This window comes from Capra hircus, chromosome 27 (genome assembly GCF_001704415.2).
Source record: "Capra hircus breed San Clemente chromosome 27, ASM170441v1, whole genome shotgun sequence".
In the NCBI taxonomy this organism is placed as follows: Eukaryota; Metazoa; Chordata; class Mammalia; order Artiodactyla; family Bovidae; genus Capra; species Capra hircus.
In genome coordinates this window covers 34,056,889-34,084,104 of record NC_030834.1, presented here as the reverse complement: position 1 = coordinate 34,084,104, position 27,216 = coordinate 34,056,889, and the positions used below count along the sequence as shown (strand labels likewise).

Here is a 27,216-nt window from a genome sequence, read left to right as displayed (position 1 = left end):
CTATTTGAGGTGGAACCACATCTTATGCTGAGAAGTATGAGAACATAATGTTAATAATGTTGGTAGAATAGAATATTCTACATTGTTTTTTTGCATTTAAGGCCAATCCATTGAGTATTTTGAAATATCCAATACTTTGAGGTATTTTTAAACTTTTATATGCAAGTATACTCTTCATTTAACTTTTAAAACACTGCTATATATGAATATTAAAATAATAGCAAGTAGTGAAAGTATGACGATTATAATCTTTCACTCTGTTAACTATTAAGAATAAAATGCCGGCAGTGAGTTTCACTCCTGGTCCTGGTGAGAAGTCTGACACTGAGCACCACCTCAGGAATGATCATCATCTTCGTATGCTTCTCCATTGAATGGCCCCGTTTTTCCTGATCTGAATCAAAGTCCACTAGTTTTACTTGGTCCATTTCATCAATCTTTTCTACTTCCTTCTCAGGAGTTTTTCTAGCAAAGAGAGTTTATCAGGGGAGAGAAAGCCATTCTTGGAAAGTTTAACCTCAATTCAGTGATTAGGCAGCCCTTTTCATATAGTCTATGATAAATTGGCATGCCTTCATTTAGCACACCCTTAATAATGTCTTTATGCTTGACAATCTGACCTGGATGAGAAGTGATGACTATGGTTTGATCGTCAAGAGTAGATTGCCTTTTGGAAGCCACACAAAACTGCAGCCAGCTGCAAGTTCATGCACACGAGATGGTATTCTCCTCCTTAAGTAAAAGCATGGTCCTTCTGATCTAAAGCAATGATAATATCCTCTGTCTCCAATCCTGGTTCTTGATCTTCTTTACCATGGAATGTTACCTTCTGGCCATCTTTCATGCTTTTGTTAATATGAGATCCTAGAATTTTCTTCTAAATACTAAAATTCTCATTTAACACTAGTGTCACAGTGAAGTCCAGTCTGGAAATATTAATGTCAAAATTAGGGATAAATATAAGGGAGTGACAGTAAACAGTGCCCTTTCACATCTACACTCAACAATCAGGAAATTGTCATTGAAGAGTTAAAAAAAAAAAAAGCTATAATCCATGATCTTAATTTTACTACTCTTTGTTTCAAAAACAAATCATGCCAAAATCTGCTCAAATCTGTAGATAGATAGCCAGGGAAAACTGTTCTGTATCAGTCTCTTAATCCTTTCTTTCAGTTAAACAGCATAAAAAAGAACGTCACTTTCAGCATCTGAAGATTCCCAAGAAGGTGAAAGCAAGAAGATGGAAGCATCACCTTTTGAGGAAAATCTATTCCAGAAAAGTTCTTTCATTTTCAAGATTGTCGTTAGACAAACTGCTGAAAACCAGTCTGCCCACATAGTGTTGTCATCTGAAAGAGATGAATAAATTTAATCAATTCAAGTAATCAGTAGGATGTTTTGTCTACATGGTGAATCCAAATATCTGTGCATTTGAATGTTACTAAAATATCTGGAGAAAAAGTTGAACTTTTACAATTTTGACAAGAGTGTCTTTCCATTTGACAAATTTAAGCTGTCCCGCTTAAATTTAATTAAAAATCTGTCCTTAGTTCATACTTCTTAGTAGTTTGAAGTTTGTGCATTTTCCCATGTTTATAATTAATTTTCATATAGTTTTACATAGAGCTATTTTAACTAGCTTAATATATTCAGTCAGTAGAGTCACCTCAGATGTTTTAATACATAAACTAAGAAATTTAATTGATCAAGAAATATTCAAATCAAATGATATTGATATCACACAGTATAAGTCTAGAGTAACTCCCTTCTTAGAACTCCAAGTGAGGAGGAGTTTTTGTCCCTGTATAGTTTAGTATGCCAAGAAATATTTTATAGTTTTTTAAAAATCCTGGAAATGCTGATAAAGTACCAAAATACTTGATCGGGAATAGCCATGAGCTCTATTATATTTTATGTGCCAGTTAGCTCTTAATGCATTTACATGGCTCAATACATTATTAAATAAATCTATTGAAAAAAAAATAAGACCATAGAGATATTCTTGAACAATATGCCAGGTCCAGAATTATTTGGGTTGAGATTTGGATTCTGAATAAATCCCATAAGAGATGGAATGCTCTAGCTCAAGATTTTGTTTTTTCCCCCTCATTTTAGAGGGAGATGTGTATTGAATGGCTTCTTTCCCTCAGAAACCTGGTGAACGTCTTGGTTAAATGAGACACTCATTAATCAAGAACCTCACCTACCTTGGTATTAGAATAGAGAATTTCCATTTACCCTTTGAGAAGCACTTCATTATATACTATTTGGTAAATAGTAAAGCTTGGTAAAGCTGATCTACAATATTTTGGCCACCTGACACAGAAAGGGGACTCACTGGAAAAGACCTTGATGCTGGGGATGATTGACGGCAGGAGGAGAAGGGGCGACAGAGGATGGGATGGTTGGATGGCATCATCGACTCAACATGAGTTTGAGCAAACTCCAGGAAATAGTGGAAGACAGGGGGCGTGCTGCTGTCCATGAGGTTGCAAAGAGTGGGACATGACTAAAGTGACTAACAATAGCCTCTCATGTCTAAAGGCAGGTTATTATTTTCTAAATGGCAAATAAATCTATATTAAGATTCAAGTCATAAGGTAACCAACTGTCATGGTTTGCCTGGAATAGAGTGACTTCCTGAGAGGCAGGGATTTCAGTGGGAAGTCTGGGAAATCGCCAGACCAGCAAAGACGCTGGTCACCATATCTGTAAAATAGGTTCATTTTCTGAAGTTATTTTTTTAAATAATTTGCCAATTGGTTAATAGCTTTGATAATTTTGTTGTTTTTCCTTATAATATCAAGTTTGATCATGTTATCTCTGAATTTTTAAAATTCACTTTACTTAGTAAAATCTTAGAGGGAGACCAATACAGGACAAAGAAGCTACCATTAAAGGATTTCCCTTAAAAAAAAACCTTTGTGGTTCAGAAGTAAGCCTGGTTTTCATGCCATTGTTAGGTCCATCAGTTATATTCTGTACTTAAGGATAAAAGATTTCCTAATGTCTTCTGTGGAAAAATAGGATTCTTTTTCTTTGTACATAAGTAGCCTTCCAAACCTTCATCCTTGGCTCTTTGAACAAAATAGGAGAGGAAGTTAGGTGGTTTTGCAGGAGCTGCAAGTTGACTGAACATATCTAAGCTAAGGATACCTTGATTTTAGGACCTCTACTTTTGAATGAATAGATCATCTTTGCTCTCTCTTCCTTTGGTACTTACTGAGTTGGAAATTTTCACCACACATGATCTCTTGCAGCAGAAAGCAATGTTAGTACAAACACAAGGGGTATGAATGGAAATCAGTGACATGTGATGACCTGCCCTCAATCTTAGTGATTATGGTATTAAATCTGTCTACACTTCCCATTTACAGGCAACAGCTTTTACAAAGATTTTTTTTTTTCATTTTCAAAACATCCATAGTAATATATAGATATCTATATCTCTGTATACTTACTTCAGACTTATCGGCATTTCAAAAAAAAAAATTGGGGAAAAACAAAGAGTCATTTTGGTGATAATGATAACTTGCTTGTTCACTTTTTAATTTATCGGAGGCCAAATGAAGTCAAACTCTTAGCCTTTTATCTCTTTGCTTATTGTCTACTCTTGTTCTTTGTCCAGTTTTGTTTTGGTGTTAACATTTGTATCTCTCAGAATTTATATATAGAAGATATTATTAACCCACTTAGCATACTTGTTGCAAATAATTTTCCAAAAATGTCACTTGACTTTCATGATTATTGCTTATAAAATATTTAATTATATTTTCAAAGTTATTGATTTTTCCCCTTAGTTATTTGTTTTTACTGTCACTTTTCTGCCTAGGGAGGGATGTAGGCATATTTCTTAATCATATCTTCAGTTCACTGGCAAAGAAATAAAATGAAGTAATTTTTTCAATGTTTTCTTATTTCTCTTGCATTTTCACTTATATGGCTCTAATCAAAGGATAAAACTTTTGAAGGACCGTCAAAATAGGCAAGAAATCAAAATTATTTACTAAATACAAAGTTGACTGCACCCTTCCTGACACCAATACTGAGCTTTTAGGTTTCTCCGGGAAATATACCCTAAGGAGCATATTGTTAATCTTTTTTTTTTTTTTTAAGAGATAAACTGAAGCTTTACATCATAAAGTACTATTTACCTGACAGATTTAAGTAGATCATTTTAGTCCTTTTCTCCCCTCTCCTTAGAAAGTGGCAGTCACATCATCCTTACCCTTCTTTCTTGTCAAGCATATTTAACAACATGCTCAGAAGCAGATGGACACAAACACTTGAGGTGAAATCAAAAAATGTAAATCATCTCAACTGAGAAATTCAGGTTAGTCATCGCAGAGTATGAATACTTGCATCCAGTCTCTTCCCATCTTTTTATGTTAAAGCTGGGCCACTTAACCTTCTCCCTATAGATTTAGTTTCATTTCACAATTTAATTTCAGGGTTAGGGAGAAGGAAAAAACACAAATTATAGAACTGACAAGAGTGAGAATAAAATAAAAAAGATTGTAAACCATTTATAATGGTTTTCCTGCATACAAAGTTACTTACTGGATGCTTTACATATTCTCATGACAATCCTCAATGATAAATTAATTTGCATTATACCCCTTTACAAGGGAAGAATTAGGGGTAAAAAAGTACCAAAGGGCATAGAGTGGCATGTTTTCCAATTGGGGGCAGGAGGAGAAGGGGAAGACAGAGGATGAGATGGCTGGATGGCATCACTGACTCAATGCACATGAGTTTGGGTGAACTCCAGGAGTTGGTGATGGACAGGGAGGCCTGGCTTGCTGCGATTCATGGGGTCACAAAGAGTCGGACACGACTGAGCAACTGAACTGACATATAATATATTAGTATTGGGTGTACAACATGATTAGATATTGGTATACATTGTAAAGTGATCACCACAATAGGTCTAGGTAACTTAATAATCTGTTACCATACCTCGTTACAAAAATTCTTTGCCTCTCATTTTCTTGAGGAGCTGCTGTACTGATTTCCATAGTGGCTACACTAGTTTATATCCTCACTAACAGTTCACAGGAGTCTCCTTTTCTGAACATTCTCACAGCACTCATCTTTGGTCTCTTTAGTATTAACTGTTCTAAGAGGTATGAGATGATAGCTCATTATAGTCTTGATTTACATTCCTCTGATAGTGATGCTGAGCATCTTTCCTTGTGCCTGTTGACCATCTGTATGTCGTCTTTGGAAAAATGTCTTTCAGTCCTTCTGCCTAGTTTTTCATTGGATTTTTTTCCCTACACCAAGATGTGTGGGTTCTTTGTCTATTTTGGTTAACTCCTTCTCAGATATGTGATTTGAAAATAATTTCTCTTATTCAGTAGATTGCCTTTTCATTTTGTTCCTTTGCTGTGCAGAAGCGTTTTAGTTTGACTTTGTACTTGTTTTGCTTTTTATGCTAGACTAAAAAAAAAAAAAAATCGCCAAGACCAATGTCAAAAAGGTTACTTCCTATGTCATCTTCTGGAGTTCTTCGGTTTCAGGGATAGTACTTGAATGTAAATTCGAGTCTCAGGTCTGTTTTGAGTTAACTTTTGTGTAAGTATAGTAGTCCATATTAATTCTTCTGCATGTGGCTGTCCATTATATCAGTGCCAGTTATTGGAGGGTCTGTCCTTTCCTCACTATATATTCTTGGCTCCTTTCTTATAAATTAATCGACCATGTATGTGTGCATTTATTCCTGGTCTCTCGTTCTGTTCTATTGACCTATGTGTCTGTTTTCATGCGAATACTTTACTGTTTTATTTACAGATCTTCTGACTCCCAGGCCAACCTTTGAAACATGTGGGAGACACTAACCGTTGTTACTGCCATTTTTGTTGACACCGTATTTCCTTAGTAATAAGACTGATGTCACATACCTGACTCCATGAGTCCCTGCTTCATGCCAGATTAATCTAGAATGATACTGTGCATGTGTGCTAAATCACTTTAGTTGTGTCTGACTCTTTGTGATCCCATGGACTGTATAGCCCGTCAGGTTTCTTTGTCCATAGGATTCTGCAGGCAAGAATACTGGAGTGGGTTGCTATGCCCCTCTTCAGGGGAATCTTCCTGTCCCGGGGATTGAACCCACGTCTCTTACATCTCTGCATTGACAATACGGATCTTTATCCCTTGTATCACCTGGTAAGCCCCAGAATGATACTATCCTCCCTATATTTCTGTTCAGGAAAGTGTCTAGATTTCCTAAGCACTATCAAAATGTTCTTTGCAACCGAGTCCTCAGTATACATCACTCAGCATCTCTTGTTGCTAATACTCTATTTGCAAACGTAGCCTCCATTGATAAACAGACAGTTCTTTGGACATTAAACACTCTACCCCTCAGATTCTCTAGCCCTGAGTTGAGACCTCATGAAGAACTGGCAGAAGAATTAAGAGAAACAGGATCCACAGAGCACTTAGTACAGTGCTTGTCACATAGTAAATGCTACATAAATGCTTATCAGATTCTTTTAAAGCTCTTTTAAATTCTTGTTTCATTTATAATCAAGATTTCTCTGTTGCACAGTGCCTGAAGGTTGCATTTGGAATCAGCCTTTAATTCATCTTCTGAATCTTAAATGTGGCTTTTCCAGAGTTTTCCATTTACAAAGAGAACACATAGCCTTTATAAATGGACCTTAGACCCCACTGAGTGCACATATCTTTAATGGAATTGTAAACGATTTTTTTCATTTTTTAAAAACACTTTTATAAAAATGAATAGCTTTGACAGGACTAAAATAGAAAATGTAGAATTAAAAATATTATCCTTTACACTTGGCAAGGGTATATATTGTTTCATAAAACTTTTATGGGATGTGTATGCATTAGGTTGCAATGTACATTGTATATCTTATTCTGGGTCACAGTCATTACAGTTTGAAATAAATGAGTCCGTATTATTAAGTATTTAAATTGTATGTCTAGAGTGGCTTGAGAATCATTGGATTCTATAATCTCACTGTCAAAAGAGACATAATAATCTATATATGTTCAAAAAATTCAAAGCAATCTTCAGTGAATAGTTTTTTTTTTTTTAAGTTTTTGCTTTAAGAGAGCATAAGCTTCTTTCTGTATATTTACCCCTTTTTAAATGTCATATTTGAGATTTGTATGGGCAGGAAGAACTGTAAACTGTGCTCTTAAATATTTGGGATAGAAATCCAACATCCCAAGTACTACATTATGTAAAACTTTAGCTGATACATACATGGGCTTCCCAGGTAGCTCAGCTGGTTAAGAATCTGCCTGCAGTGCAGGAGACCCTGGTTTGATCCCTGGATTGGGAAGATCCCCTGGAGACAGGATAGCCTACCACTCCAGTATTCTTGGGCTTCCCTGGTGGCTCAGATGGTAAAGAATCTGCCTGCAATGCAGGAGACCTGGGTTCCATATCTGGGTTGGGGAGAGCCTCTGGGGAAGGGAACAGTTACCCACTCCAGTATTCTTGCCTGGAGAATCCCATGGACAGAGGAACCTGGTAGACCACAGTTCATGGGTGGTAAAGATTGATTTAGCTCTATAAAATAGGTATTAGAAATCTTTGTTTTGAAAGCAAATTAAGAAAAATCTTAAAATTTACCTAGATTTTCTATGAATTACCTGTTCTTCAGCTAATATATTTGCCAGTTTCTCCTATAGAAGACATATTAATTAAAATTCTGCTTTAAAATGTTAACTTTCATTGTTTTCTTATTTTTCTTTATTTTTAATTCCTTTCCCTTATCTCTCTCCCTCCCTTCCTTGCTTCCTTCCTTCTTTATTTTTAGGAGATGGAGTCTTTTTTAGAAAATTGGTATAAATCTTGACTAGATCCTTGAAATGCAATAGGATCCAGAGGATCAATTTTTTTAAAAAGATTCGTGTGTGACTGAACATATTCTTTAGGTTTTTTCTAAGTATGGGAGAAACCTCTGTTTTTAGAGATTATGATTTACAGAGAATAAGGAATAAAGTGAAACAATTTTCTTCCTTTGAAAGGGATATAATTCCCATGAATTCCTTCACAAAGCATAAAAAAAGATGATTAACCAAGCAAAACAATTGGCCTGTACCTTTATCTAGCTGTCTTGAATTGAAAAAAAATTACTTACAATTTAGCTCTATACTTTTATATGGATAAGTGTCTATTAGGAACTCAAGTACATTCATAAAAATAGTGTCTATGAAGTCTTAAGATGCTAAAATACTGTTGTCAGATTTTACTGTCTCTGAGAGTCTTGCCATGAAAGGTAAATTAATTTTAGTGACATGTAACTTAGGCATAATATTTTTTTGCCCCTCTTAAGTTGTGGAGACTGTGAAGTTGTTATAATTGATCTTGCCTAATTGAAACCTCCACTGAGTGTAGACCTTGTTAATCTGTTTTGGTTATAAACCCAGTTAGTCTGGAGGGATTTTACAGACCTTGTTACATTCTTTTCACAGATTTTACTCCTCTCATTTCTTCTCTAGAGACATTTAGTCAATCAATGCTACCAAAAAAAAAAAAAAAAAAGGAAACAATGACACTGGGTTTTTGATGCACCTGGTTTTTTATATACATGCTTCTCAGCTGCAAGGGAGTTACCTGCAAGTGAATTTCTATCTTGCCTCTGTTATTCCATACTTAACCTGATCCTATCCCTTTGAATATCTTGAATGGCACCTTGGAGAGGCAGTCACTTGCACATCCATTCAAGAGATTGTTTCCCCTACTCTGATTAAATACTGCAGACAAGTGGGTCCTCCAGACATTACTTTTAATTCTTATTCTTCTTATTTAAATATGAGATATAAATTATGACAGTCCTCTATTATTGAAATAGCTTTACCTATTGTGGCTTTCCAATTAGTATGATTAGGTACCTTGCTCGATGGCTAATATCTAAGCCATATCTGAATTTAGCATTATATTTTAAGTTGGCTTTGAGTGTGGACATTTTGTTAGTAATTGATTGGCTCGTCTTCCTTGGGCAAATTCTGTCAGTCCTCACATAGCAGCATGTGGCCTGAAACCTGGCTTTGTGGAATTCACAATTAAGTATTGATAAGATAGTTACACAAACAGTCTAATAGAAAGAAGACTGTGAGTTGGACAAAAGGGTAGGTACTAAGAGTAACAGAAAACAAAACACCTTCCGTCTTTCTGGTTTTCTTTCAGTCCTTGTCTTTGGCTAAGATACCTGTTTTTGGAAATCAGGGGCCATGTGTGATCATAATTGCAGTGTACCTGGCTTGCCATCCTCATTGTTAGCCTATTTTGGCCTTTATCCAGACTATTTGCATATCCTTATCCCCCAAAGAAATCAGCTCATTCTTTGTGAAGACAGTGCTAGCCATGTGCTCCTACCCTGGTGTTAAGTACAGATCTCATCTCGAGAAGTCGATAGAGTAATTGAGGCAAAAGCTGTTATTGTTAAATCCAGAGTTTGCCTTCTTGAGGAAGACAAGTGACTTGTGAGCCTGTGGAATCATAAAGTACAGTTTATTCAATGTCAGCTCTGTCTTCTCCATGAATCCCCTGTGAGTTTCATACTGATTTTGGATATATGGATACCAGGATATGAGCTAGCCCAGCTGGGTTTGGAGAGTCAGATGCCCTAGATACTTCCATGCCTCTGAAGACACAGCCACTCATGCGGGAGCCCTGGAGTACCGCCAGCCACTTGTGGGCTATGAAACAGGTGAAGCTCGGGAAAACGTGTTCTCAGAGTGTCAATTTTAAATATATAATAGGCTTATAATAAAAATGATAACAAACCAACAAATGGAATTGCTTATAGAGCCCTACTATGACTAGCAGTCCATCTCATTCTACTCATGGTTTATCTTGTACCAATATCAGAGCAAGCTATGAGGTAGAGATTATGGTGGACCCTATCTTTAGCTGGGGAAAAAAAAAAATAATAATGGCTCTGAGCAAAGTTAAGTAATCTTCCCCCAAGCTGAGCAGTAAGGAAGTCATGGAGCTAAAATTTAAACCCAGAAAAGGCTAACTCTAGAGCCAGTGATCAAAACACTGCACTGGTTTTGAGGATTTTGGGGAACTTTCAACTCCTTTAACAGTGGCAGTCATGTTTTAAAGCATATTTATAAATGCTGTATGAAACATTTTAAAACTATGACAACCTTTTTTCCTTTGAGATGAATTGATGAAAAAATTCTTTCAGAATGTTGTTAAGGGAGCAGAGGGCACAACATTTAAAAAAAAAAAAAGCAATTCCAACAATTTCATTTGTATTTAGAAAAGAGACTCTATTTGATTCTTTTCAGCTCATTACAGTTGAGCTATTGTTTAAAAGAAAATTGTTTAATTTATTCAATGTTAAACTTATAGCCTGAATTTTAAAAAATAGTTATTATTGACACCTCTTTGAGAATTCAGTCACTTCAGTCGCTCAGTCATGTCCAGCTCTTTGCAACCCCATGGACTGCAGCACACCAGGCTTCCCTGCTGTGGCTGCTAAGTCGCTTCAGTCGTGTCCAACTCTGTGTGGCCCCATAGACAGCAGCCCACCAGGCTCCACCTTCCCTGGGATTCTCCAGGCAAGAACACTGGGGTGGGTTGCCATTTCCTTCTCCAATGCATGAAAGTGAAAAGTGAAAGTGAAGTCGCTCAGTTGTGTCTAACTCTTAGCGACTCCATGGACTGCAGCCTACCAGGCTCCTCCACCCATAGGATTTTCCAGGCGAGAGTACTGGAGGGGGGTGCCATTGCCTTCTCCCCAGGCTTCCCTGTCCATCACCAACTCCTGGAGCTCACTCAAACTCATGTCCACCGAGTTGGTGATGCCATCCATCTCATCCTCTGTGGTCCCCTTTGCCTCCCGCCTTCAATCTTTCCCAGCATCAGGGTCTTTTCCAATGAGTCAGTTCTGTGCATCAGATGGCCAAAGTATTGGAGGTTCAGCTTCAGCATCAGTCCTTCCAATGAACATTCAGGACTGATTTCCTTTAGGGTGAACTGGTTGAATCTCCTTGCATTCCAAGGGACTCTCAAGAGTCTTCTCCAAAACCACAGTTCAAAAGCATCAATTCTTCAGTGCTCAGCTTTCTTTATAGTCCAACTCTCACATCCATACGTGACTACTGGAAAAACCATAGCTTTGACTAGATGGACCTTCGTTGGTAAAGTAATGTCTCTGCTTTTTAATATGCTGTCTAGGTTGGTCATAGCTTTTCTTCTAAGGAGCAAGCATCTTTTAATTTCATGGCTGCAGTCACCATCTGCAGTGATTTTGGAGCCTCCCAAAATAACATCTCCCACTTTTTCCATTGTTTCCCCATCTATTTGCCATGACGTGATGACTAGAGTCACTTAGGTAATAAAAATATGGCTGGCTTTGCAGTATTCAGGTTTATCTTCTCTTTTGTAAAGTGTAGCCAAGGTAAAGTGAAGCAGTGTTCATTTAACATTTATAATGTTAGCTTTTTTTTTTTTTTTTTAAGCAGAAGTGATTACTGAACACTTACATGTCAGGCACGGTAGCAAGCCCTGGGGAAAACAATGATTATTGGTCACATCCCTTCCAGTAAGTGGAGAGAAGAGACCAGTAAATGAAGCAATAAGCCCTGTGTCAAAGCCTGTCCTGCATGTCCTGGGGGGTATATGGCACCTAATACCAGCCCAGGAGAGGCACAAAGGTCATGGGATAGAAAGAATAGAGGAAGCTTCTGTCCGGAGATGTGCTGTGGAAAGCAAGTGGGAGCTAGATGGAGGAGCTGGGTGGCAAAAATCCTAGGCATATAAAAAAGATGATTCATAGGGTATGCATTTTCCTTTTCCAAACTATCAAGGAGAAAAGAAGCTGAGAAATCTAAAAAGGCGTGAGCTGGAGCAGATGGCACTTGGCATTGTGTATCTTGATACATAGTTTTGATCTTGTTCTGTGAAAATGGGATGTATCAAGATTCCATTTGAGAGTCAGGGTGGGCCATAGTCAGATTTGTAATTTGGGATGATCATCTCTGGTGATGGCAATATCGGAGTGGGGAGCCAGAATGGGAAGGAGAATACCAGCTAAGAGTCCGCATGGGTAATAAGAGTGATGCCAGGGGCCTGAGTTGAAAGCAAGGCAGGGATGACGTGCTGACAGCTGTTTAATGGGTAGGACTGAAGACTTGGCAGGTACGTGGATTGGGACTGGGAGACGAAGTGGTAGGAACATGTCTCAAAATTCTCCCAAGAATCCAGTGAGAGTATTTTTAAGTTGTTGCTCTTCTTAGAGACTGGGATAAAGGAGGAAGAACAAGCTGGTGGCTCTTTGGTGGGGCTAGGAATGTAGCATGGTATCCTGGTTTTTGGTTCATGTAGTTAGCCAATGGTTAGGATGCCTTTAGAATTTCCATTGTTGACTTATTGGCCCATTTTAATTACTGTTCTGCTAATGAGTCAACTGTTTCCTTGTATACAGAGAAAACAAGTTTACATTAACATTTCAATAAAAATGACATGAATGTAATTTCTGATGTACGTATTCGCTCTTTCCTGAGTATGGAAATATGGTATGGCGATAGACAGTAGGTCTCAGGTCAAATGCTGCCTGGGTTCAAACCCTGTTTCCAGACTTAAAATTCCTGAGACTTTGGACAAATCACTCAACTTCCTTGTGCTTCAGTTAGTGTATCTTTGCAATGAGGGCTTCCCAGGTGGCACAGTTGTAAAGAATCCACCTGTCAATGCAGGACACACGGGTTCAGTCCCTGGGTCTGAATGATCCCCTGGCAGAGGAAATGGCAGCCCACTCCAGTATTCTTGCCCGGGAAATCCATAGACAGAGGAGCCTGGCAGGCTCAGTCCATGGATTGCAGAGTCAGATGCAACTGAGCGTGCACACACATACTGAGGTCAGTAACTCCCACCAGGAATTGTTTTGAGGAACAAATTGGCCAGTGTATATAAGATATCTGGTACATGGTAATCACAAAAGGTCATTAATTAGCATCTTTTCTACTTCTGTGCTAAATCTTGTTTTTGGAGCTTTAAACACAAAGTCAAATGGGACATAATTATATTAGGCTGTGGTACTTTGTCTTTCATTAACTCACTAATCAGATGTGTTTAACACTAGAGAGTTCATGTCCTTTTCCTTGTAAATAAATTTTAGTTTAGTGACATCCTCTATTTTTAGATTTAAAAAGTAAAAAATGATTTCACTGTTTCCTGGAAAACCATGCTACTCTAATTTAATGGAAAAGGATGTTGAATTGTGAGCAACTTCATCCTGAGTTTGATAGATAAGTTATCGAAAAGGAGAAACTACTTTTTTCATGTAATTTGGAAACAATTTTCTAGAACAATTTATTTTCTGATTAAAATATTTTTAGTCTATTTTGCTTTGTATCATGAGTTGAAGTGTAAAGTATTTACAACACTGTTAGCCAAATATTTAAACAATATACTTTATGGCAAGATTTTTTTTTCTTTTCTTCCTTCACATTTATTGTGAACTTATATATCCTGAGAGTGTTTCCTGGAAAACTAGGTGAATACAGGTCTGATTTTCCTCCATTTAGTTTTAAACTTTGTGCTTTTAGAGCTGGTTCCATGAACAACAATGAGTGAAGCAAGGCAAAGGTGAGTCTCCAGAATGGCACAGGAGTTGTTAGGAAGAAAAGATTTCTTGTTCTAATGGGTGTAAAACTGTCTTTTCCTCCCAAGGTAAACAATATCACATCCACAGACCATGGAGAATACAGAATTGAATATGTATGAAATAATAAACTGGCAGTAGCCATTAATGTTCAGAGCCCTGAGACTTATGCAGCCCCTTCCACTGCATTCCAGAGCATCACCTGCTTGTAGGACTCCCATAAAGCATCACTACTCAGTGTGTGTTCAGGGGTACCCGCAGGCTTCTTCAGTCTCGTTTTAGGGTGTTCTTAAGCTCCAAACCACAAACCAAAACAATGCTAAAACACGATTTACCTTCTTCATCCACTAGTGAACAGTGAGTTTTCCAGAGACTACTTGATATGTGATACCACAAAGCAAAAGTTCCTTGAAACAATTCAAAATAATAACATTTTATTCCCTTTTATTAATGTGAATTGTAATGTTGTATTAGTTTCAGGTTGCTTTCAGTGTTAGTTGAAAAGAGTTCATTGAGATTACAAGCAAATCAATATTTAGATCCCATGTTAAAACTAATCCAGCTCAAGAAAAAGAAAATGGATAAGAATTTTTCTACTATTCACCCAAATATTTGTCCCTCCATGAAAATAAAAGTGGAAGATTTTCCATCTCTGATGATTATTTCCAAGTGGCGTAATGTATTAGGTGGATCTAAGTGGAAGAAATTTTAACTGGGAATATAATTTTAACCAGAACAATCAACAGATTGATTAGAGAATACCCACAAATATCATTTGTCTCTTTTGACTCTAAATACAATGTTAATCATAAATATAAATCATAGTTGGTAGGACATTTAGCCCCATAGAGTCACACAGGTTCCTCCTCTCAGGTAAGACCCTTTATGGATGTCTGTGATGACTAAGCAGGGACAAAAGCATTTATGTTACATTCCTGAACAGGGGATGCTTGAAAAAATTGTCTCTGAGGATTAATGTTGTGGCAGCAAAGGGTGGATTGGTGAGGAGAGACCAGAGTCCAAGAAAATAGCTGCAAGCCTCTTAAAGATGTTTGGCATAGAGAATTCCACTGTTAAAATGGAAAAATTAAAAAAGAGAGAGAGAGAGAGAAGATGCAAAAGAGAACCTGCAGAAGGAGGACTCAAAAAGTGATGCTCTCAAATTAGGTCATATTAGAAGCAGCAGAGTCACAAGCAGGTCAAAGTTTCTAGACATTACTAGTGAGTCCAGTGGCTGGTAGATTGTGATAAGGAAGACTTGGTACATAGGGGAAAAGAAAGAATTCAGTAGCGAGCAAAAGTTTGCCTTCAAAGCAATACCAACAAGTTAAATGTTTCGTACTAAGTTGTGAATTAAAAAAAAAAACAAAAACAACTTGGGTAAAAATGAAGCATTGGGCATGAAGTCTCTTGGAGCAGAGGAACAGTGACAAACTCAGTCAAAAGGAGGACTGCCCTGAGCTTGAATGAGTTGGAGGAGAGAGATGAACCTGGACCACTGTTGCAAATTGGGTTGTCTCATCTTTTCAGGCAATCTCCATGCACCCTGAGGCTGCAGAGCATGGTGCCAGAATCTAGCTGGAGCTTTATGAACTGTCATGTAGGGGGAGAAAAGAGTATACAGGTCTATTAAACCATGAGGCTATAATCAGAAGCAGTCAACACATATTTCAAATGAAGTGTGAGTTGCTCAGTTGTGTCTGAGTCCTTGGAACCCCATGGACTGTACCCCACCAGGTTCCTCTGCCCATGGAATTCTTCAGGCAAGAATACTGGAGTGGGTTGCCATTCCATTCTCCAGGAAATCTTCCCAACCCACAGGTTGAACCCGGGGCTCCGTCATTGCAGGCAGATTCTTTAGCATCTAAGCTTAATCATATATATCATTATCTTCATTAACTACTTGTGGAACTAACATCACTGTAATGACAGCATGTTTTGACATATAAAAAGTTGTCCATCCGTTACAGAAATAACTAGCACATCTCCTGTTTGGATAGGGGTAAGAATGGCAGCTTCTGACAGTGGGAAATGTACATTATGAGTTTCACTGTTTATTTATTGAAATTGTCTGAGAAGAAAGAGTGACAAGTAGGCTAATAACACACTTAGTGTCAACAGTGGGACGCTAGCGCTCTCCTTACATGGCCACTGTTTAACGATACTATGTATTTATGAGACATTTTAACCTTGGTTGTTTTTAACTGTGAAATACCTAGATCATATTATGTATAAAAAAGTATTGACTGGGAATCAAATTTATGGAGAAAAATATCACCCTTTGGGTTGAAAAATTGACCACTACTAGAATATAATTTCTGAAAATGCAGCCTGAAGGCAATTCACTAGAGGGTAATTTTTCAGTGCAGTAGGCAAGTTTTCACAGGATTCTGACAGCCTCTCTCTCCCTTTCTCTCTTTCCCTTAACCTTTAAGGCATATTTTTGTTCTAAATATGCTTCAGCATTATTGCTCCTTAAGACATCTTGTTTAATTCATATAGTCATATGACATATGAAGCATAATTAATGCCTAATATCAGAGTCTGGGTTGTTAGTCAAGACTTTTGAATGATTAATTTGCAAAACAATATAAACATATTAAGTCTAATTTAGGTCAGTAATGATAGACACATGTACTATTTTGTGTACAACATCCTAAATAATTTCCCAGCTCCTAGGTTTTTTTTGTTTTGTTTTATTTTTTCCCCTTTCCTGAAGAATTCAAACACTGACTTTTCTTTTCAAGCACATAACACTGGCTATGCCATCCTGCTCCAGAACCTTCGGTGGTTTCCTACTGTTTGATAAAAGTAGAAAATTCTAAACTGGCAAGTAAGGATCCTCTAATCCAATTCCAGGATGTTGTTGTTCAGTCATGTCCTACTTTTTGTGACCCCGTGAACTGCAGCATACAGGTTTTCCTGCCCTTCCCCATCTCCTGGAGTGTGCTCAAACTCATGTCCATTGATTGACTCAGTGATGCCATCCAACCATCTCATCTTCTTCTTCTCCTGCCATCAATCCATCCCAGAATCAGATTATTTCCTCAGGAGTTGGCTCTTTGCATCAGGTGGCCAAAGTATTGGAGTTTCAGCTTCAGCATCAATCCTTTCAATGAATATTCAGGGATGATTTCCTTTGGGATTGACTGCTTTGATCTCCTTGCAGTCCAAGGGACTCTCAAGAGTCTTCTCCAACACCACATTTAGAAAGCATCAATTCTTTGGCTCTCAGCCTTCTTTATGGTCCAACCCTCACATTCATACATGATTACTGGAAAAACTGTTGATTTGACTATATGGACCTTTGTGAAAAAAAAGTAATGTCTCTGCTTTTTAATATGCTGTCTAAGTTTGTCATAGCTTTTCTTTCCAGGAGCAAACATCTTTTAATTTCATGGCTTGCAGTCACCATCCACAGTGATTTTGGAGCCCAGGATAATAAAGTCTGTCACTGTTTCCATTGTTTCCCCATCTGTTTGCCATGAAGTGATGGGACTGGATGACATCATCTTTGTTTTAGAATGTTGAGTTTTAAACCAGCTTTTTCACTCTCCTCTTTCACCTTAATCAAGAGGCTCTTTAGTTCCTCTTCACTTTCTGTAATAAGGGTGGTATCATCTGCATATCTGAGGTTATTGATTTTGTCCCAGCAATCTTGATTACAGCTTGTTCTTCATCCAGCCTGGCATTTCGCATGATGTATTCTATATTTAAGTTAAATAAGCAGAGTGACAATATGCAGCCTTGACATACTCCTTTCCCAATTTGGAACCAGTCTGTTATAACATGTCTGTTTCTAATTTTTGCTTCCTGACCTGCGTACAGGTTTCTTAGGAGGCAGGTAAGGTGGTCTGGTATTTGCATCTCTTGAAGAATTTTCCTCAGCTTGTTATCCACACAGTCAAAGGCTTTGGTATAGTCAATGAAGCAGAAGTAGATGTTTTTCTCGAATCTCTTGGTTTTTTGATGATCCAACGGATGTTGGCAATTTGATCTCTGGTTCCTCTGCCTTTTCGGAATCCAGCTTGAACATCTGAAAGTTCTTGATTCACATACTGTTGAAGCGTAGCTTGAAAAATTTTGAGCATTACCTAGCTAGCATGTGAAATGAGTGTAATTTTGTGGTAGTTTGAACATTTTTTGACATTGCCCTTCTTTGGGCCTGGAATGAAAACTGACCTTTTTTGGTCCTCTGGCCACTGCTGAGTTTTCCAAATTTGTTTGCATACTGAGGGCCACATTTTAACAGCATTATCTTTTAGGATTTGAAATACCTCAGGTGGAATTCCATCAAGTTCACTAGCTTTTTCATAGTGATGCTTCCTAACACCCACTTGACTTCACACTCCAGGATGTCTGTCTCTAGGTGAGTGATTACACCATTGTGGTTATCCGGGTCATTAAGATCTTTTTTGTATAGTTCCAGTATGTGTACCGGGAGAAGGCAATGGCACCCCACTCCAGTACTCTTGCCTGGAAAATCCCATGGACGGAGGAGCCTGGTGGGCTGCAGTCCATGGGGTCACTAAGAATTGGACACGACTGAGTAACTTCATTTTCACTTTTTACTTTCATGCATTGGAGAAGGAAATGGCAACCCACTCCAGTATTCTTGCCTGGAGAACCCCAGGGACGGGGGAGCCTGGTGGGCTGCTGTCTCTGGGGTCGCACAGGGTCGGACACGACTGAAGCAACTTAGCAGCAGCAGCAGCAGTATGTGTACCTGGTTATTCTCCTTACATGGTATACTCATCACCCCCTCTATGCCTTTGGTCATGGTGAGGATTTTAATACTAGATTTTATAACATAGCAGTAGCCGAAGGTGGCATTTAATAGGCATTTCCCTTAGGAGCAGTTTTTAATATTAAGTAGTGCACAAAGCTTTAAATATTTCAGGCATTCTTTGTAGATTCCTTTAAGGTACATTTGATTTTATGAGTAAAGGGAGTAATAGGAGTTTAAAGAAAAGAGAAAGGGATGGAGGGAAAGAGAAAAATGAACACAGAAAGAAGAGAGAGAAATCTATCTGTTTAGTTGCAAAGTAGTTATGTTACAAATCCAGTCAAATGAGAAGCTCTCCTTAAGAGTTATTTTGGACACAGATTTCATTCCACAGTTGGATTTTCTTTTTTTTTCCTCTGGGCCATTTAGGCATAATAACTTATATTGGGATGTTAAATATTAATAGTTTTATATATTAATGATAGGCCTTTGCTATATTAAATTATAAAATCTATTCTATTAATGGTAAAAGTCCATATCTTATGAGGTGGTGTAGATCATTGTAACAACCAATACTTCAAATTAAAAAAAAAACAAAAACCTCTTGGAGCTTAGGACTGACCTGGTTCCATTTTAAATTCAAATGTTACCTTAAATGTCTTGGTCTTTTCACTATAATCTATATAGATAAGTGTTAGTTGCTCAGTCATGTCCGATTCTTTCCAATCCCATGATTTGTACCCTGCCGGGCTCTTCTGTCCATGGAATTCTCAAGGCAAAAAAGCTGGAATGAAAGAAAAAAAAAATGCTAGAATGGGTTGCCAGGGAATCTTTCCCAGGGAATCTTCCTGACCCAGGGATTAAACTTGAGTCTCCCCTGTGTAGGTTAATCTGGTAGCTTTTATAAATTTGTTTGTGTTTCAGATTAAAACTATTGAGTGCTCCCAATTTTTATATTTTTGGGCACATTCTTTTAGTCTCTCTAAATTTCTCCTCCTGACTCCTAATATCCTTTATAATGATTCTTCTGTCTAGCTAAGAACTTAGGTATTTTTTTCTGCCTGTTTGTTTTATGACCTATGCCACGACTTCCTCAGTAGATGACCTTGGGTAACATCCTCACCTGCCTGAGCCTATATATTCTTGTCTATATAATGGGGATAACGGTAACACTGACTTCAGTGAGGTTATACATGCAGAGAAGCTGATGTGTGCTTAGATTACAGTAAGCACCCAAAAATAAGCATGCTGTCAGAAACATGTGAAGCCTGTGTGGGTGAATGTTTAACTGAACATCTTACTGTAGCCTTTGTGTCAATCCTGGATGTCAGATTGGCTGAGAAGAAGAGGTGCAATTTAGTGCTCAACAAGCCTTTTTTCATAGACTTGCTGTAAGTAAGCAGCATGATATTTTAGAATTCAAGCATTTTTGAAACTCCTTTTGAAAGTATGGTTTCTAGGCAGTAAATGGTCCTTTATTCCACTACACGCCACCAGTAAAAAGAGAAAAAAATCATGAAGAAATATTGAGTAATTCCTTGCTAAAAAATCCAATTTTTAATTTATAGAATTAGGCATGAAATAGTTTTGTTTTACATTAATTACTAAGTTTGGCTATTTTGTGAAATATTTTGATCAAGCCTCATTTATTTAATTGACTTCACGTCTCTATGTATTTATCAAATCATTCCACAAATACTTATTAAACATATACTATGTGTTTGGCACATTGCTAACTGCTTAGAATACTGTGGTAAACAAATAAGGCTCCTTGTCTCAGAGAGCTCGCCATCTCTAAATAACTTCTCAATGTATTTATATCTTGACATTAAAATTGACACTGAACATTTCTTAAAAACCAATTAGGAAAACATCTACACCAAAATTATATTTTTCCTGTACTATGTAATTTTCAAAAACACTACCGCTGTGTAACGTATACAGATATATCCAGATAATGTCAATGTGATGAATTAAAAGAAACATTGCCTTTTCTTATTTACAAATTAGGTTTTGAACTGTTTATTTAGGTGCAGTTTAGCATAAAATATCTCTAATTTTCTCATCATTCTGGTAAAACTACTTCAATATTCATCTATATTATGTTTAATGAAAGCATAGCTGGGATTTGACAGGGAGAAACATCGATTTTACATATAAATTCTGGCCATTTATGCACTTACATGGGTTAATTTGCAATCAGACTTGGTAGGAATCAGAATATATGAATAAAATTTTACATAAATGTACAACAAGTGAAAACAGGGCTTCTATTTTTCTTGAATACTGCAGTGAACAGCTGAGAAGTGGTATGTATGAACATATACCTGGTCTTTCAAAGATGCAACTTGGTGGGTTTTTGTTTGTTTGTTTGTTTGTTTGTGTTTTCCAATGATGTAACAACAGCCCCTAATATATGGAGCAGATTCACGCTTATAATAAGCTTCTAAATATTGTGGTAAAAACCAGAAACAAACTTTGCTTAATATCACATTGTTTAGAAGGTTGGTGGATTGAAGAAGGGATTTTTTTTTTACGCCACTCATAATTTTGATGTATTTTTCTCAGTTCTAACCCAAAATGTGTTGAATACAGAAAAACCATTTTCCAGGGCTGAAGCTTAGGCTTCCAAAACATACATCTCTCAAATCTGCTTAAGATGTTACTATGCAACCCAGTTTTATTTTTTCATCCATTTGCATTTTTAGATGTGTTTCTCTCCCTCTCCGGTTATTAAAGTTGGCGGCTGCATGGGGTAGATAGTGAGCCCCACTGTATGTCGGTGTCTTCGTGGAAATCACCTGGGGCCGAGAGTTCCGTCTTTCTCACCTTATCGTATCTGGAACACAGATTTGCTCTGCTCGTCATATTTTAGCATCTGTGAATCACCGTCATGTTGTCATATTCGCAGTTACAAAGTAGCCGATGGGAAAGGAGCCAACTACTTGAGGCACTTTCAATAGGGGGGAAAAAGTCTGATTTCAGCATTATTCATTGGAAATGCTACTTGTGAAAGCATTTACTTCAGTTTCTGAGATGCTGGCAATGACTTTAATAGGCAATGCATAATCTTGCTTTTTAGAAATGCTCCTATGTGCTAGAGAGTGGAGCAACCAGTAATTATCGACAGCTACAGGTAAAATGGCACGTTTAGGAACCCAGAGTGAATACTTATCCGTGACTTATTTACAGTTTATCAATAGTTCCTGCAACTTAAATGAACAATGAACAAGTCATGTCAATAGAGGTTATTTATGAGAATTAATTCTCTCAATCATGTACTACTAGTCCCTTACCATTTTACCTTTCTTCATAAATTACAATGGGCAAAATTAAAACTGAATTTTAAAATTAAGTGAATTCAGGGTAAATCCTGAAAAATAGTAGCAAATAAATTTGTTAAAGAAAAGATCTAATGTTTTTAAGTGAAGCTAAAATCCATCATAAGTATAGGCAAAAATGCTAAAAATATTTTAAACATTATGTTTTGTTTTAGCTCTATATATTTAGTAACGGTTTCTCAGTAAATTAAGTTCCCATCTCTGTGTACCTATCTATCTGTATATTATTTAAGTTAAGAGGATTCCTTTTGGTAACCTTCAGGGAGATACACGGTGTAAACACACACACACACACACACACACACACACACACACACACACAGAATGACTTTACAACTTCTAACTACACTAAGGTTCTTCCAACTCAACTTAAACTTTGAATTTATGAATCTTCTCAAATGGTCCCCTAGTAATTTTATATATATTTTGCTGTTGTTTGAATGACTGTGGTGACAAGATGGCAGTGCTAAGGCAAATATCCCAGGAAAGCTATTCATTTACAATGGAGTGTATAGATATTTCCTTAAGCAAGCAATTATAAAACTTTTATTCTGTGAATACTATCTGTGGTGGTATACTTTGAAAAATAAATCTCAGAGGACTGTAGTTCAATAATTTTGGAAATTCTACACATTCAAGTTTTACTTAGAGCTTCAGAATGAACATTAGCATTTAAAAGTGTCTGCAGAATCCTTCAATAAAACAGTTTACAAAAACACTTTGAAATATATTTGGCCACCGATTATTTTTTCTCCCTTAAAACACAGTTGTACCCCAGGGAACATATTTTGTTTGGAAAATCTCTCTTAACAGAGAGACTCATGGCTGCCTACAACGATCGAAGTGTCCTTCAAAGCAGAATGGTGAGCTACATACGTATTCTAGAAGAATCAGCTTGTTGAGTCTTTTGGCAATTCTGTTCTAAACCCACATCTTAATCATTCAGACCACCACATTATTCAGAACACCACTCCTAACACAGGAATGCTAGTCTTTCCTAGGGATTGTATCCCCAAATCTTCACAGCGGAGTCATCTAAGTTTTCAGTCTTTCTGTGGAAGGTATCAGGAGAAGGGAATGGTAACCCACTCCAGGGTTCTTGCCTGGAGAATCCCAGGACAGAGGAGCCTGGTGTGCTGCTGTCTGTGGGGTTGCAGAGTCAGACACGACTGCAGCGACTTAGCAGCAGCAGCAGCGGATGGTACGAGGCCCAGCCCCACATTGATGATGTGTGGGAACATGTGGAAGTTGGGTGGCCTCAGCCTGCAGCGGCTTGAAGCAAGGTTTCCATTCCTGGCCAGAGGTTAAGTGGGATCATGGCAATGAGAACACCAAACCCTAGCCACTAGACCAGTGGTCAGTGACAAGGGCCTGGCCCTTTGGCTTTGCAAAGAAGATTTCCCACAAAGACGGAAAGTCGTGAAACAAGCAAAGTGTTTATTAGGAGGAAAAGAGTACTATGCCTGTGGACAGACACTCCCGCAGACTCAGAGTTGCAGTCTTGTGAATTTTTATGGGCCATTTCTTTCAGGTTTCCTTTGGTCAGGCATCTTGATTTGCCTCGTTCTGAGTCCATATTTGGTTTATCTCTGTATCCTCTCACGTGTGCACATACATCTCTTAGCTGAGATTAGTTTTGCCAAAGAGGACTTTGGGTAGTTGGCATCACTTACTATAGGATGACACTCCCTCCATTTTTGACCTCCAAGGAGGCTTTCTGTGAATGTGTAGTCAGGAAGGTATCCTGGATTTGAGAATGAAAAGTACGTGGTCTTTCCTCTCTTATCTGGGCAGGGCCCAGCCTCGTCTGTCAATTGTCCTGCTATTCTTTTCTAGGAGTATCATTCCACAAGGAATGAATCGCCAATTGTTTTGTCCTTTGGGGGGTGGGGCCATCTGCTTCCTGCCTCAGTGTGAGCCATTTTGCAGAAATACATGTGTGTAAAATGAGACGATCTTCTGAAATATGACAAATGATTAATGCCTTTAATATGAAAATAACTTCTACAAGTGATATGAAATAGATCAAGAAAAATAAGTGAAGTGTGTGAACAGGCAAATTCCAGGGATGAAAATAAAAGTAAGCTTTAACTCTCTATGAAAAGAAGTTTGCCTTCAATAGTGGACGTGAAATCCAAATTAGAGCAAAATGAGATCGCATTTTCTTTCACCCATCAGATTGCCATATGGATTCACCTCTAGAGCTGATGAAAGTGTAGGGAAATTGACACTATTAATTTACCAGTGGATTATGAATTATAACTTTATTTAAAGTATAGTCTGTCAGTAGCTATTAAGATTATAAGTGTATCTCTTGATCCAGTATATTTAACTCTGGAGGAAAAAAAAAAATAGACATTATAAATTTCTTCCTGGCTGAGCTCTTCAACCTCCCCTCCCTCTTACTTCCCAGCCTTCTGCATCCACCTATACAGATCCACCTCCTTATCCTGTCCACTGTTAGCTCAAATACCACTGCTGAGTCAGTCAAGGTGGAGCTGAGCATCCAGGTAGCACTGCTTATGGTGAACTTGCAGCCACTGCTGTTGGCCAAGTTCCAGGTACCACTAACCCACCCAGTCACCGTCTCTAGAAGCTACTTCTCCCACTATCCTTGTGCTGTTTTTTCAGTTGAGATGACTTCCTTTCGCGGTGGATGCAGTCAGGCTTGTTAAATCTCAAAATTTCAGCTTTTTGGAAATGTCGCTCATTCAGTTCATACACACATCGCTACCCCTCCCCCAGTGCACACAGGATTGATACAGTGAATGTGAAAGGGTTTCTGAAAGACGCTGGTCCAGGGTAGTTGGTGGTTTTAGTCGCTAAGTGGTTTCTGACTCTTGCAACCCTGTGGACTGTAGCCTGCCAGGCTCCTCTGTCCTTGGGCTTCTTCAGGCAAGAATACTGGAGTCGGTTGCTCTTTCCTTCTCCAGAGAATCTTCCTGACCCAGGAATCAAACCCAGATCTCCTGCCCTGAAGGAAGATGATTTACTGACCAAGCTATAAGGGATGCCCCGCCCAGGGTAGCAATCCCTGACTGCTGTGTCCTTAAAGACTAGTTGACTGTCCTAGACTCCTTTCAACCTCAGGGTAACTTTCCTGCCAGGAACACTTGGCCTTCTCGATCGGGCCTTGGTCATTAGCGATTTAGGTGACCAAGGATGACCATTGGATGTGTTTGTATAATTCAGATGTGTTCTAATTCAGACGACAGTTAGGAACTCAGGGTCCTCTGGAGCTACCTCCATCTTTTATGCAGATACCTGGGAGGAGCATCGGCACCTAGCCTTAAACACAGCAAAGAACATTGAGGAAGAGCTGACGACCATCTCTCATCAGACCCTTACCCAAGCAGAATATCCTGCTAAAATAACTGAAGATGATGAAAATTCTCACACCGAGGCTGCCTCATGGCGTTTAGATGCCAGTTCTCTTAAGATAATGATCTGGAAGCATTATTTTCCTGCCCTTGTTTACCTAATCAAGCTCATTCTTATGAACCACACATGTTCACTCTCTCCTGCTGGCAAGAATAGCCTCTCCAGGAGTCCAACCCACCACACTCATCAGGTTTAATTTCTGCCTAATTGACTGCCTTGCCAGATCCTCCTCCTCTGTTCAGATTCTGATTTCAGAGTCCCCTGGGGTGAGCCTTCTTCTCCCTCCCCACCTCTTCTCATGAGATCATCCATATTCCCAGTGTCAAACTCAGGCTTTATATTTATACCTAAATGTGTATCTCTAGCCCAGTGATCGTCAACCCAGAGAAATTTTGCTTTCCCATCATTTGGCAGTGTCTGGAATCATTTTCATCACAACCATGTGAGGGATATACTGTCATCCAGTAGAGAGGGGCAAGAGACAAATGTGCACTTTGTAGGGTAGTTCACAGCTTAGGACAGAAGCATCTAGATTTAGAGAGAATACTGTGGAGGTTGAAACTCCCTGTTGCTGAGACAAGCTCTGTTCTAGAATCATGTATGCAACATTACCATTACATGTCAGTGTGGTCCACACACTTGATACTGATAAAACAGAAATATTTTCTTCCCCAATTCTGTGTTATTTTTCCTGTTTCAATCCCATCTTGGTAAATGGCAGCATATCCTATTTTGCCTTCCTGAGACCTGGGAGGTAATGGTGCTTTCTCTCTGTCTCATATTCAGTCTCTCTCACATCAGCAAATCCTGGGAGCTCTATATCCCAGCATCCTTCTGGCACCATCCCTGTGTCTCTATCTCACTTGTAACTGCTGTATCCAACTCCCATCATCTCTTTCTTGGTCATTGCGATAACCTCTTAACTGCTTTCCTGGCTTCCACCCTTGACCCTTGCTAGCAATTGACACAACAACATAAGTTTAAAAATATAAATCGGACCAGTGCCACCCCTCCTTCCAAACCTCAGTGTTGTCCCTTTTGCACTTAACAAACCGCCCTGAAGTCAAAACCTGGTCCTATGCCCATCTTCCTGACCATGCTCAGAAGCCTTCCTACTCAAAGGATTTCTGCTCACAGATTGCAGCAGTTTTATCCCCATCCATGCCTTCCCTGTTGGGCTTCCTTCTTCCTGGAAGTCCGACTGCTGGGTTCCTCCCAGACTGATAGCTGCTTGTCATTCACTCCCATCTTCGATCAAGTGTCACGTCTTCTGAACATGCTTTCAGTGTTATGCAAAATGCGGTGGCCTCTCCCATCCACTGGCAGTGTGTCACCTGTTTTCTTACAGTATTTAAGCTGTTTGTTCATTTTTAATATCACTTTTAAATTTAGATATAATTGAAAAGTAACATAGTTCTAGAACAGAATGATTTGATATTTGTATGTATCGCAAGATGATTACCACAATAAATCTGGTTGACATCCATCCCCATACATCCATCCCCATACACTGTTACCATGTTTTCTCAGTAACGAAAAATTTTAAGATTGCTCTCTTAGCCAAATTTCAAATACACAATTCACTATCATTAACTATCGTCACCATGCTATTCCCTCCTCATGGCTGATTTAATTTATAGTTGGAAATTTGTGTCCGTTAACTCCCTTCACCTATCCCCCCACCCCCACCCCCACCAGTAATTAGCAGTGTTCTCTGTATCCATGAGCTTGGTTATTTATTGTAGTGGTGATGGTGGTGGATTTTTGGATTTCAATTACAATTTGTCTTGCTCTGTCTGATTTATTTCACTTAGCATAAGACCCTATCCATGTTGTTGCAAATGGTAGATTTTCTTTCTCACTCCTGAATTGTATTCCACTGTATATACATACCGCATTTTTCGATCTGTTCATCCATCAGCAGACCCATAGGTCACTTCCATATCTTGACTGTTAAAAATAGTGTTGCAGTGAACATTGGTATATAAATATCTCTTTGCCATAGTCTTTGTTTTCTTCACATATATTCCCAGAAGTGGAACTGCTGGATCATATGCTTATTCTGCTTTTTAATTTTTGGAGGAATCTCCGTATGGTTTTCCACAGTGGCTGCATCAATTTACATTCCCACCGACAGGGCACAAGGGTTTCCTTTGCTCTACAT

The 27,216-nt window shown here is 38.3% G+C and overlaps 1 pseudogene; it reads right to left on the bottom strand.

The window, feature by feature from the left end:
* On the bottom strand, positions 295-26,950 carry LOC108634075 (annotated as a pseudogene).